General features: G+C 36.8%; 1 long non-coding RNA gene across 1 annotated transcript in view; it reads left to right on the forward strand.

The window, feature by feature from the left end:
- Positions 1-10,773, forward strand: part of LOC112644214 (uncharacterized) — a 43,000-nt gene that overhangs the window by 19,984 nt on the left and 12,243 nt on the right. The window contains exons 2-3 of the long non-coding RNA XR_003126223.3: positions 3,752-3,846; positions 9,581-9,687. This is a non-coding gene — a long non-coding RNA (uncharacterized LOC112644214). The remainder of the gene's footprint in view (positions 1-3,751; positions 3,847-9,580; positions 9,688-10,773) is intronic.

Raw genomic sequence — 10,773 nt, forward strand, 5'->3', positions numbered from 1 at the left:
GTGAATTAATATAATTTGTTTCATGCAACAGATGGATAATATGTGAAACTAGAAAACAAATCTAATTTACTCAATGATCAAAGGATAATTCAGAAAACAATCTGCCAAAAAACAAGGAATAAATCCAAAGAAATAAAATATAATCTATCAGCAGATGAACATTAAGTACAAGAACTGACCCTAGGAAAACCACCATCAGAACTTTCTTGACTTTTGAGGGGTCTGCTGACATATATGTCACCCCTAAACATTTTTTAAGTGTTCCTGAGTGCCTGGCACAGAGACAAAGAACCTAAGTAGAAAAGCAGTGTCCTCAGAAAACTGGAGCAAAATGCCCTTTTTTTCTTTTTCTAATTGTAAAGAAATCATTTTCACTTTAAACTTATTTATAGAGATATCTACAATTTAAAAAATCTATGACTATTATCCAGAAAATGATCTTGAGTAAAAGATTTATCAAGTCCATATTTCTTCTGTTTAAACCAATAAACCATTAATTTGTCCTACCAGCTAGACATTAGAAGGAAATAAACATATTTACATAACTCTGTTCATTTTCAACTTGGGAAAAATTAGAAAAAAAAATTTGACCATTTTATCAACCAGTAATCATAGAAATCTTTTCTGGTTGTAAGAAGGAAAACAAAATTGAAGAACAGGGATTTGAGTAGAGATTAAATGTGTGTGTGTGTGCATGTGTGTGCATGTGCATGTATTTATCAACATAATGCCATGCTGCTTTAATCATCTCTTCTAAAATTTTACATATTTCAAAAAGACTCTGATATCTAAATAAAGTAAAATACATTTCATTACTGAGAAGCCTACCAGGATCTAAATATCTAAAAATTATCTTTTTTTCATGATTCCGTTTTTATACGTGAATTGGCTGCCACTAAATCCACTCACACATTTATACTAGGGCTTCAGCATCTCTGATTGCCCTTTTCCCCATGTCTCTGCCTTGGCCATTTCTACTAAATCATGTTCCTGCCAACCTTTGTCTACAATGAATGCCCTATTATTTAGTAATTGAATGTTTATGATGAGTTGTAATCCCATACTGCAACAAAGTGAAGTAGCTCTTGTTTTGATGAAGGCCCAGTCTCCATGCCAGAGACCCCAGAGACAAATAACAGCAGCCTTGATTCACAACTCTTTACCACTTTGGGCCCCTTTTACATTCTTTTTGAGTTTCTGATCTAATTACATATCCCATGGACTGTTTGTAGTTGGTATACCATCTTCCTCTTTTGCCTGTCTCTGGCATCTTTCTTTCTTTTTTCTTTTTTCTTTTTTTAATGTTCATCCTATTTGGCTCACTTTAATCCTCCATTGGATTCTTTCTTGTCATTGACAAGTCAGTGCTGATCAAGATGGAACCAGGAGAGGTGAAACCCTGAGAATCACAAAGTGTCACTTTTCAAAGAGATGGTTCTAGCTTGACAAAGGTTTGGCTATGTTTCTTAAGCTTTAGATTGGTTTTAACAAGTCTCCTTTTCCTATTTTGGGACCATAAGTGGGGAAATTTTCTCCTCTCTATTCACTTATGGATCTGGCCTTGACACGTCTTTCCTGACAACTCCAGGGAAGATTTGTGAATCTAATAGAAATCACTGAGATGCATTCTGTAATAAATGATGGAATCTTAGATGTTATTTATGCAATAATTCATAGTATTTATAGAATCTTGGATCTTTCCTCCACTGGCCTCCTGGTTTATCCTTCCCAAATTCTTTTTTTTTTTAAGATTTTATTTATTTATTTATTCATGAGAGACACAGAGAGAAAGAGGAAGGCAGAGACATAGGCAGAGGGAGAAGCAGGCTCCATGCAGGGAGTGGATGCCGGACTGGATCCTGGAACCGTGAGATCACACACTGAGCCAAAGGCAGATGCTCAACCGCTGAGCTACTCAGGCATCTCTATCCTTTCCAAATTCATGAAAGAGTGATTATCTATCTTCTTCCTTCCTTCTTTCCGTTCTTTTTTTTTTTTAAAGATTATTATTATTATATTTTTTTACTTATTCAGAGAGAGAGAGAGAGAGAGAGGCAGAGACACAGGCAGAAGGAGAAGCAAGCTCCATACAGGGAACCCTACATGGGACGCGATCCCGCGACCCCAGGATTACACCCTGGGCTGAGGGCAGCCTAAACTACTGAGCCACACGGGCTTCCCATCTCCTATTTTTATATATCTATATCTGTATTAGTCTGTTACGTGAAATCTATTTTGATTTTCTTATCAATTTTATGTGACTTTTAGATCTCAAATCCCTGTAGAAGCCCACCAACTGAATTAGTACTTTCTTTGAATACAATTCCAAAAAATATTTTGGCTTTTTAGCATTTAGGACAGACTTTTAGTATTTTAATTTTTAGTAGGGAATTATGTTTGTTCATAGTATGTGTGCTGGGATAGATATTGAGCTGTGGTTAGCTTTGTTTAGGTAAGAGATCTTGGTGATATATATGCTTATATGATGTGGGTTAATTATTTCTCATTCTAATTATACTATTTATTTTATTTTTATTTTTTAAAAAAGATTTTATTTATTCATGATAGACATAGAGAGAGAGAGAAAGAGAGAGAGAGAGAGGGAGAGAGGGAGAGAGGGAGAGAGGGAGGGAGGCAGAGACACAGGCAGAGGGAGAAACAGGCTCCGAGCGGGGAGCCTGATGTGGGACTCCATTCCTGGACCCAGGATCATGCCCATAGCCGAAGGTAGATGCCCAACTGCTGAACCACCCAGGCATCCCTGATTTTACAATTTAAAGAATATAAATAATCAAGATCTAAAATAAAGTGAATTATATCTTCACAATTTCCCAGCCAATTATTAAAATCCAAAACATTATTATCATGAAAAATATCTCATAATATTCAAAATACAGTTTATTTAAACATAGCAGAAATTCAAGGAGAAAATGGATTGCAGTCAACAATATTTTCAAACTGAGCATTATTGGTCATTACAGACTCAAATGAGGTTCATAATATGTGATTGAGTAGTGAAAAGCTCTTTATCCCATTATCAATCCCTTGAGGCAAATGAAAACGATTGGAAAAGGAACCCTAACGCACTATAAATAATATGTGTATATGTGTTCAGGAGTAAGGAGCGATCTAATGTGATTTTGTGGTGGTATATATTAGGGGTTTGCATGGCATATAAAGAGAGTTTAAATTCTGTGGTGTTCACAGATTGTGAACCTTCATAAAATCAGTGGTGCAGGCAGTAGGCACCACAAATGTTTCAAGGGAATTGGTGTACTTATCATAAAGCAGTCACAGATGATAATCTGAAAACTCTAATTACAGGCTTATCGCAGTGTGAAATCTTTCATATTGAAAATAATGCCACAGTATACATTTAGTTGGTATGCGTAAATATCAATGAAAATATCAATAGATGGAACCTGTCCTCTTAATATTCATTAGACACTCCAAACCACAGTTCACCTTTTTCTGTAAATGATAATTATTTTTTGTTGTTGCCATGAGGAGCTATAGAAAAATACCTTATTTTAATTATAAACACTCACACATTTCTTTGCTGCAGAAGTAGGTCACACTAGCACCTCAGTGTGATTAAAAAATTTTTTTTATCCTATGGCTTTTTTTTTTCTAACATGTGTTGGAACTCCTTGACTACCATATGGGAGCCTGACATAAGCTGCATTCAAAAAAGCTGCACCTGTATGCCTCTCCCGGCCGACGTTGCATGTTGCATGTGTTCATTTTCCAGAGATACAAATGGTATGGAGCGAAGGGAGCATCACCTTTGGGTATTCATTATTCTGGCGATCACCTGGGGATGGCCAATTTGAAACCACCTTGGAGGTAAGAAATCAACTAGGTTTGCAGAAGAGGGTGACGGCTGCAGGGCTTCACTTTTGCTGGATGTCATTTAACATGGATGAACTGTAAGTGCCTAAAATGGGGGTGCTTATCATGGAGAAGCACTGGGTTTATATGGCCACACAGAAAGCTCAGTGCAATATTGTTCAGCATAAAAAGGGAGGAAGGGCAGCAAGCAATGCAGAAAGTGACAAACCATTAAGCTAATCCTATAAAGATCTGGCCTGTCAGGCAGCACATTTCCTGAATACTTAGAAAGCATGAGAGAGGCTTATTAATGGTTCATCACAGTTCTTACACTGCTTACATGGCTAATATGCAAACACTGCCCTTTCTTAGTTGGGATTTTCAGCACATCAGGACGTCACTTCCATGGCTACTGTATTTTTTTTTCCTCCTGGGTAATTGAAGCATTACCATAGAAGACAATGATTGATGATGTCTTTAAAGGTCTAAAAAAGCACAGGCTATTTTTGAAACTGTGCCATGTCTATATAAGGAGAGAAGAAGGAACAGTCTGAATTCTACAGTCTGCTAGAGCAACAGCAACAAAGCGCTGAGGCATATGCAGAGCACAGGGCTACTTTCGTTTTTTTGTTCCCACTCTGCACCCTTTCCTTCCCCTTTTTGAGTTACTGCCTGCTGCCCATTAGTGCAGGGATGGTCTGGAGTTTGTCACATGCTCAGAGTAATTAGACCACCGGTGCCAGGAAAGTGTGACTCCACACCTCATCCTTAGGAGCTGCAAAGCTCTTCTCACCTTTGAAGGCTGCTGGAGTGAGTTGAAAACAAGAAATAGTGGTGGTGCTGGTGGGATTACCATAGTTTTGCATTTAGCACAACAGCTTTCTTTGAGGTATTTACAGCACTTTGAAACTACCACCTTATGTCCACGCATCCCTTCCCCTACTTTTTATTTGTCGTTTTCTTCTCTTCAGCTCTTCTGTCAACCTTTATGGGTGTTGGTTCAATCCAGTAAACATTTAGGAGGAATCTGCAACACCTTACTAGGTACTGAGAATATGAAACTCTTTATGTATGCTTTTATTTAATTCCTGGAAACAGGATTGTAAGATAGGCACACATGGTAACAAATGTCATTTTAAAATCACTGTGTGTTTTTTTTTTTTTCTTTTTTCATCCTTGTACCAATAATGGGTAAAGACACAGAGAGAGGACTTATTTTTGAGGGATAGGAGAGTGAAAGTTGGGAACAAAACATTGGTTTAGGTTAATTCATCTCTATGCCCTCAAAATTACCTTAAAAGATGGAAAAGCTAGGGCCTCGTTCACTAAACCATTTGAGCTGCTCTCCAGTGTTTGATTTAATACATATTTAGTACTTGTCAAATATATAACTAAAGTCATAAAACCTAAGGAAAACAATAGGAAGCACACTATTAAAACTGGTTTTTGTTTCTGTTTGTTTGTTTTGTTTCCCTCAGAGCAATTCTGGCCATGTCAGTTTGGGCAAGTTACCCAAATTTTCTGGGAATTCAGTCCCTCATTTATACAATGAATATAATAATAACTGGCTTAAAAAGTGTTCAGACTATTAAAAGAGAAAATAAAGAGCACAGCGTATGACACACGGTAATGAATTCATATTCCCTTTGAAATTGGGAAGAAACTGTTTTTGCTCAGTATTATTTGGGGAAAGATTCTTTTATAATAAATACAGAACTGTATTTTTCCTCCTCTTTTTGACTATGAAACTTCTTATAACCAGGAATGATATATTTTATTTGGGGAGTATTTTTTTAAAAGATATATTTATTTATTCATGAGAGACAGAGAGAGAGGGGGCAGAGACACAGGCAGAGGGAGAAGCAGGCTCCATGCAGAGAGCATGACGTGGGCCTCGATTCCAGGTCTCCAAGGTCTGGCCCTGGGCTGAAGGTGGCACTAAGCCACTGAGCCACCTGGCTGCCCTATTTAGGGAGTATTTTTCGTTGGTTGACTATTCCATATTTTTCATGCATCATAGAACGAGGAAGTGCCTAATAATATTATAAGTGAAAATTAGGATGCAGATGAAGCAGTTGAAGTGATTTTTTTTTGCAGAGAAATTGAGGCAAACAGGATAGGTTGCCTAAAGTCACATTAAAAGATAATGGAAGAGAGGAAAAATAGAAGAATAACAGAAAAAAATTAGAGGACCAGAATAGAGGCTTCAGAACCTTTTCAGCTAATGAGTATTACTTTTGAGGCTTGACCAATACTTTCACAAAAAAAGGGGGGAAAGGAGTAGTGTTTGGGTGGCCCAGTTGGTTGAGTGTCCAACTTTTGATTTCAGTTCAGGTTATGATCTACCAGTCTTGAGATGAAGCACCATGTTAGGCTCTGTGCTTAGCGTGGATTCTGCTTGAGATTCTTTCCCTCTGCCCCTTCCTCTACTCCCTCTCTATCTCTCTCATAAATAAATAAATAAATAAATAAATAAATAAATAAATAAATAAAAAATAAATCTTTAAAAAGAAAAGAGGAAGGAAAATTACTCTTCTCTGAATCATAAAATCCTGGAGCATAGCTTCACCACAAATTAAATCAGCTTACAATGTAATGTATCTAAAAATACCACTTTGTGTTTCCAGTTTTCTTCCTCATCATTATCTTGTGCTAATGCTCCTTTTCATATTTTTCTTCTTTTCATATTGTTAGCTAGGCCTTCTCCAGCTATGTGCTTATGACTCATTTCAAAAAACGGGTGTATGAGTTCATTTGGAATCCAATACCAGAAGTTAGCCCAAATATTCTCTGACCTTCAGGAAATCAAAACTAACTAGAAATAAAAGAAAAAAGAAAAGGTCTCTTCAGACTCAAACCTAATTCAAATACATATTTGATTATTATACATTTTTTAAGTCTCTGACAGTAGTGACTATGAGAATATTGCCAGCAGATTCACATTAATCTCTCAATATGTTTATTTTCCCATCTGGGCTTTAAACCTAAAATTAAATTTTTATATAATTCTAACCAAGTTGATATCATGCATTCTTTCCATTAATAGTTTTATTCAACTGTCAGTATACCATGCTTTACATGGCAATGGAAAGTTAATTTGATTCACTTGTGATATGCTTTTAGGCTCTGAAGTTCTAACATAATGAGGTAGTGTCTCCTCTGCTTCAATGTACTACACTGCAGGGTGATCCTGTGGATACCTCAGCGTTCTTGTTAAAAATGCTTTATCTGTATGCCCCATCCCCAGCATGTGCACATACCAGATGTATCATTAAAACTTCAGAAAAAATTGTTCATGGCACAGGGAAAGAGTCTCCAGAATGTCTTGGGAAGAAGAGCAACATATATAACAACTGCTGTATACACTTCAAGCATCAAGATATTTTGGCCATTTGGTGATAGGGGTTGGAGATAGGAAACTTCTTTACAAGTCATCTGAGAGGTTTTTCAATTTCTAGCAATCACATTTTTACAGTGATAGGAATTGGATGACTGTTAGAATCCATCACAAACAGAATAAAAATTAAGCCCAGTAGTTGAAAGAATTTTTGTTTTAATTGATAGAAAGGATTAATGAATAACTAGCTGACTACAAGCTCTCCAGGAAATCTGGATATATCCAAAATAAAATCCTTCTTAGGGCCTGACTTGCATTCCTCCAAAATTCATATGTTGCAGCTCCAAACTTCAGTAGCTCAGCATGTAACTATATTTGGTGTTTGGCCTTTAAACAAGTAAGTAAGTTAAAATGAAGCTGTAGGTGCACCTGGGTGGTTCAGTTGGTTAAGTATCTGCCTTCGGCTCAGATCATGATCCTGAGGTCCTGGGACAGAACCTGTATTGGGCTCCTTGCTTGGCTGAGAGCCTGCTTCTCCCTCTCCTGTTCCCCCTGCTTGTGGTCTTGCTCTCTCTCTCTCTGTCAAATAAATAAAATCGGGACACCTAGGTGGTTCAGCGGTTGAGCATCTGCCTTTGGCTCAGGGCCAGGTACTGGGGTCCCAGGATCAAGTCCCACATCAGGCTTGATACATGAAGCCTACTTCTCCCTCTGCCTATGTCTCTCTCTCTCTTTCTCTCTCTCTCTCTCTCTCTCTCTCTGTGTGTTTCTTATGAATAAATAAATAAAAATCTTGAAGATAAATAAGTAAATAAAAAATAAAATCTTTAAAAATAATAATGAAATGAAGCTGCAAGAGTGGGCTCTAATCCAATTCAACTAGTGTCTATAAAAGAGGAATAGAAAACAAAGAGAGACCCCAAGGGTAGGTTGCACAGAGAGATGACTCTAAGGAGATAGCAAGAGGGTGGGTGGCCATCTGCAAGCCAAGGAGGGAGGCCTCAAAAGAAACCAAACCTGCAGACACCTTGACCTTGCACATCTACATTTCAGAACTATAAGAAAGAAATTTTTGTTGTTTAAACAAGCCTCTCTATTATGGCAGTTTACCAAGCTAATATAATCAGAAACATGGAATTCTTTTATCTTTTTAAGATTTATTTATTTATTCATGAGAGACACCAAGAGAGAGAGAGACAGAAACATAGGCAGAGGGAGAAGCAGGCTCCCTGCAGTGCCCCCCATGTGGGACTTGATCCCGGATCCCAGGATCACGCCCTGAGCCAAGGGCAGACGCTGAACCCCTGAGCCACCCAGGCATCCCAGAAACATGGAATTCTTTATTAACATCTACATGAGTTGTTCAAATTATTTACCATATTCCTTAAACTGTAGCATAGCCCATACAACAATATTGATAAATCTAAAAGCCATTCCTCAACCTTGGTTTCTGTTTCATTTTGCATTACTTTTGACCCGTGGATTTTTTTTTTTTAACTATTTTCAACCACTGCTATGCAACACTGAATGGCTTTTCAAATTAGTTTTTACTGCAGACTTGATGACTTTTTTTTAATGAATTCAATCTAAAATTACAAGGCAAAACAGTTCTTATATGCAAAACTTACATTGCTGTAAAGTCATTTTGACAACCCAAGTTTTTTGTTTTGTTTTGTTTGTTTTTATTGAAGTATAATTAACATACAGTGCTATATTAGTTTCAAGAGTACAATATAAAGATTTAACAATTCTTTACATTACTCAGTGCTCACCATGATAAGTGTAGTCACCATCTGTCACCAAACAATGCTATTACCATCTTATTGACTATATTCCCTATGCCATACTTTCCATCTATGTTTCTAATTTTGTTACTAGTTTGCACCTCTTAATCCCCTTTATCTATTTCACCCATCCCCTATTCCTTTTCCCCTTGGCAACCACCAGCTTAGTCTCTGTCTTTAGAAGTCTGAGGTTTTTTTGTCTCTTTCTTTCTTTGTTCATTTGTTTTATTTCTTAAATTCCACAAATTAGTGAAATCATATTGTATTTGCTTTTCTCTGTCTGACTTATTTCATTTAGCCTAATACCCACCAGGTCTATCCATGCTGTTGCAAATGACACGTTATCACTCATTTTTATGGGTGAGTAATATTCCATTGTATTTCTATTCCCTTCACTTCAAGATATGATGTTCTGTATTTTCCAACTTTCACACTAACTTTTTTCTCCCTTTCTTCATTGCAGGTTTGTATTTCTAGGATGTTGTGTTTATATTCTTTATCTCCCTCTGCATTCTCTATCAAGGAAATTTCATATACTCCCACATGCAAAACCTCCAATATTCTATGAATATCAGTGCATTGCCTTACTTCTCTTGTGGTAAAATTAGTTTTTTTCTTTGCTTTTTAGTAATAGATATCTTGACAGGATTTATTAGAGTGAAGATGATATTCAAGGAAGGCACTGTTGGTGCTGCTGTCATTAGCTTTGTGGCCAGGAAGGAATCTTCATCCACTGTAAGTGTTTGTTTTAATAAAGACAAGTTCCTCCATAAAATAAGGGTCCAATGGAATCAACATGCCATGTGGGGAGGGGTGGTTGCTCCTGAAGTAGGGTGTTGTATTAGAAACTCAGGTTTTGTTCAGCTCTGACCAAGCAGTGGCTATATTCTGATTGGTCTTAGAGATGAGAGGTTTATAACACTAGGTCAAATATAATTTTTATGTACCATGGCCATTCTGTTATGTAATCCCATTTATAAGCCCTAATGTGATTTTCTATCAAAACCCTGGCAACATTGCTATGATCCTCTCACTGAGACATCAGTGGGCTCCATACAACATTCTGGCACTTCCAGCAACATTGGATCTGCTGAGGTTTAAGAGCAAGGAGTAGAGTCATTCATATTACCATGTAGGTTAGCCAGACAACCATCATGTTCTTTGGATTTCACTAAATGTCAGAAGCATATGGACTAGTTCATCACGAAGTAGGTCTCCTACCTAGTGGTAAAAGTTAACTGGTATAGTAACAAAGAATATTCTATTATGACTCAGACACTGCACCCTAGAAATATCAGATACAAGACAGTACTTCCTGTGTGATTCTATGTACATCAAGCTCAAAATCTGACAAAATAAATGGCTATTGAAGTCAGGATAGTCTTTGTCTTTTGAGAAGATGGGTTATAGTGAATTAGAAGATACACAACATAACATGCAGAGGACTAAGTAAAAATATAAAGTGTATTAGTTGGTGAAGAAAAAATAAAAAAATATCCAACAATAAGGGAAGATGTGGGTATCAGAGATGGACTATTTAATTTAGATAGGAGCATGGTGAGTCTTTGCTGGGAATGAAACAAATGAGGTCAGAGCATACCATGGTGTGATCTAGAGCAGGATCATTTCTGGAAGAGTAAACAGTTCTTTTACCTGTGACATTTGCTGTATAATGGTCTATTATCACATCAGATTAAAAAAAGCAAAGAAACAACAACAAAAAACTAGAATTGTCCACTGAATTAAGAAAATCATTTGGCATAATATGATTCCATTTATTATGTTAGAGAGATTTTAAATCCATTTAAAAACAGCTTATTA

The sequence above is a fragment of the Canis lupus genome, chromosome 1 (genome assembly GCF_003254725.2).
Source record: "Canis lupus dingo isolate Sandy chromosome 1, ASM325472v2, whole genome shotgun sequence".
Classification (NCBI taxonomy): Eukaryota; Metazoa; Chordata; class Mammalia; order Carnivora; family Canidae; genus Canis; species Canis lupus.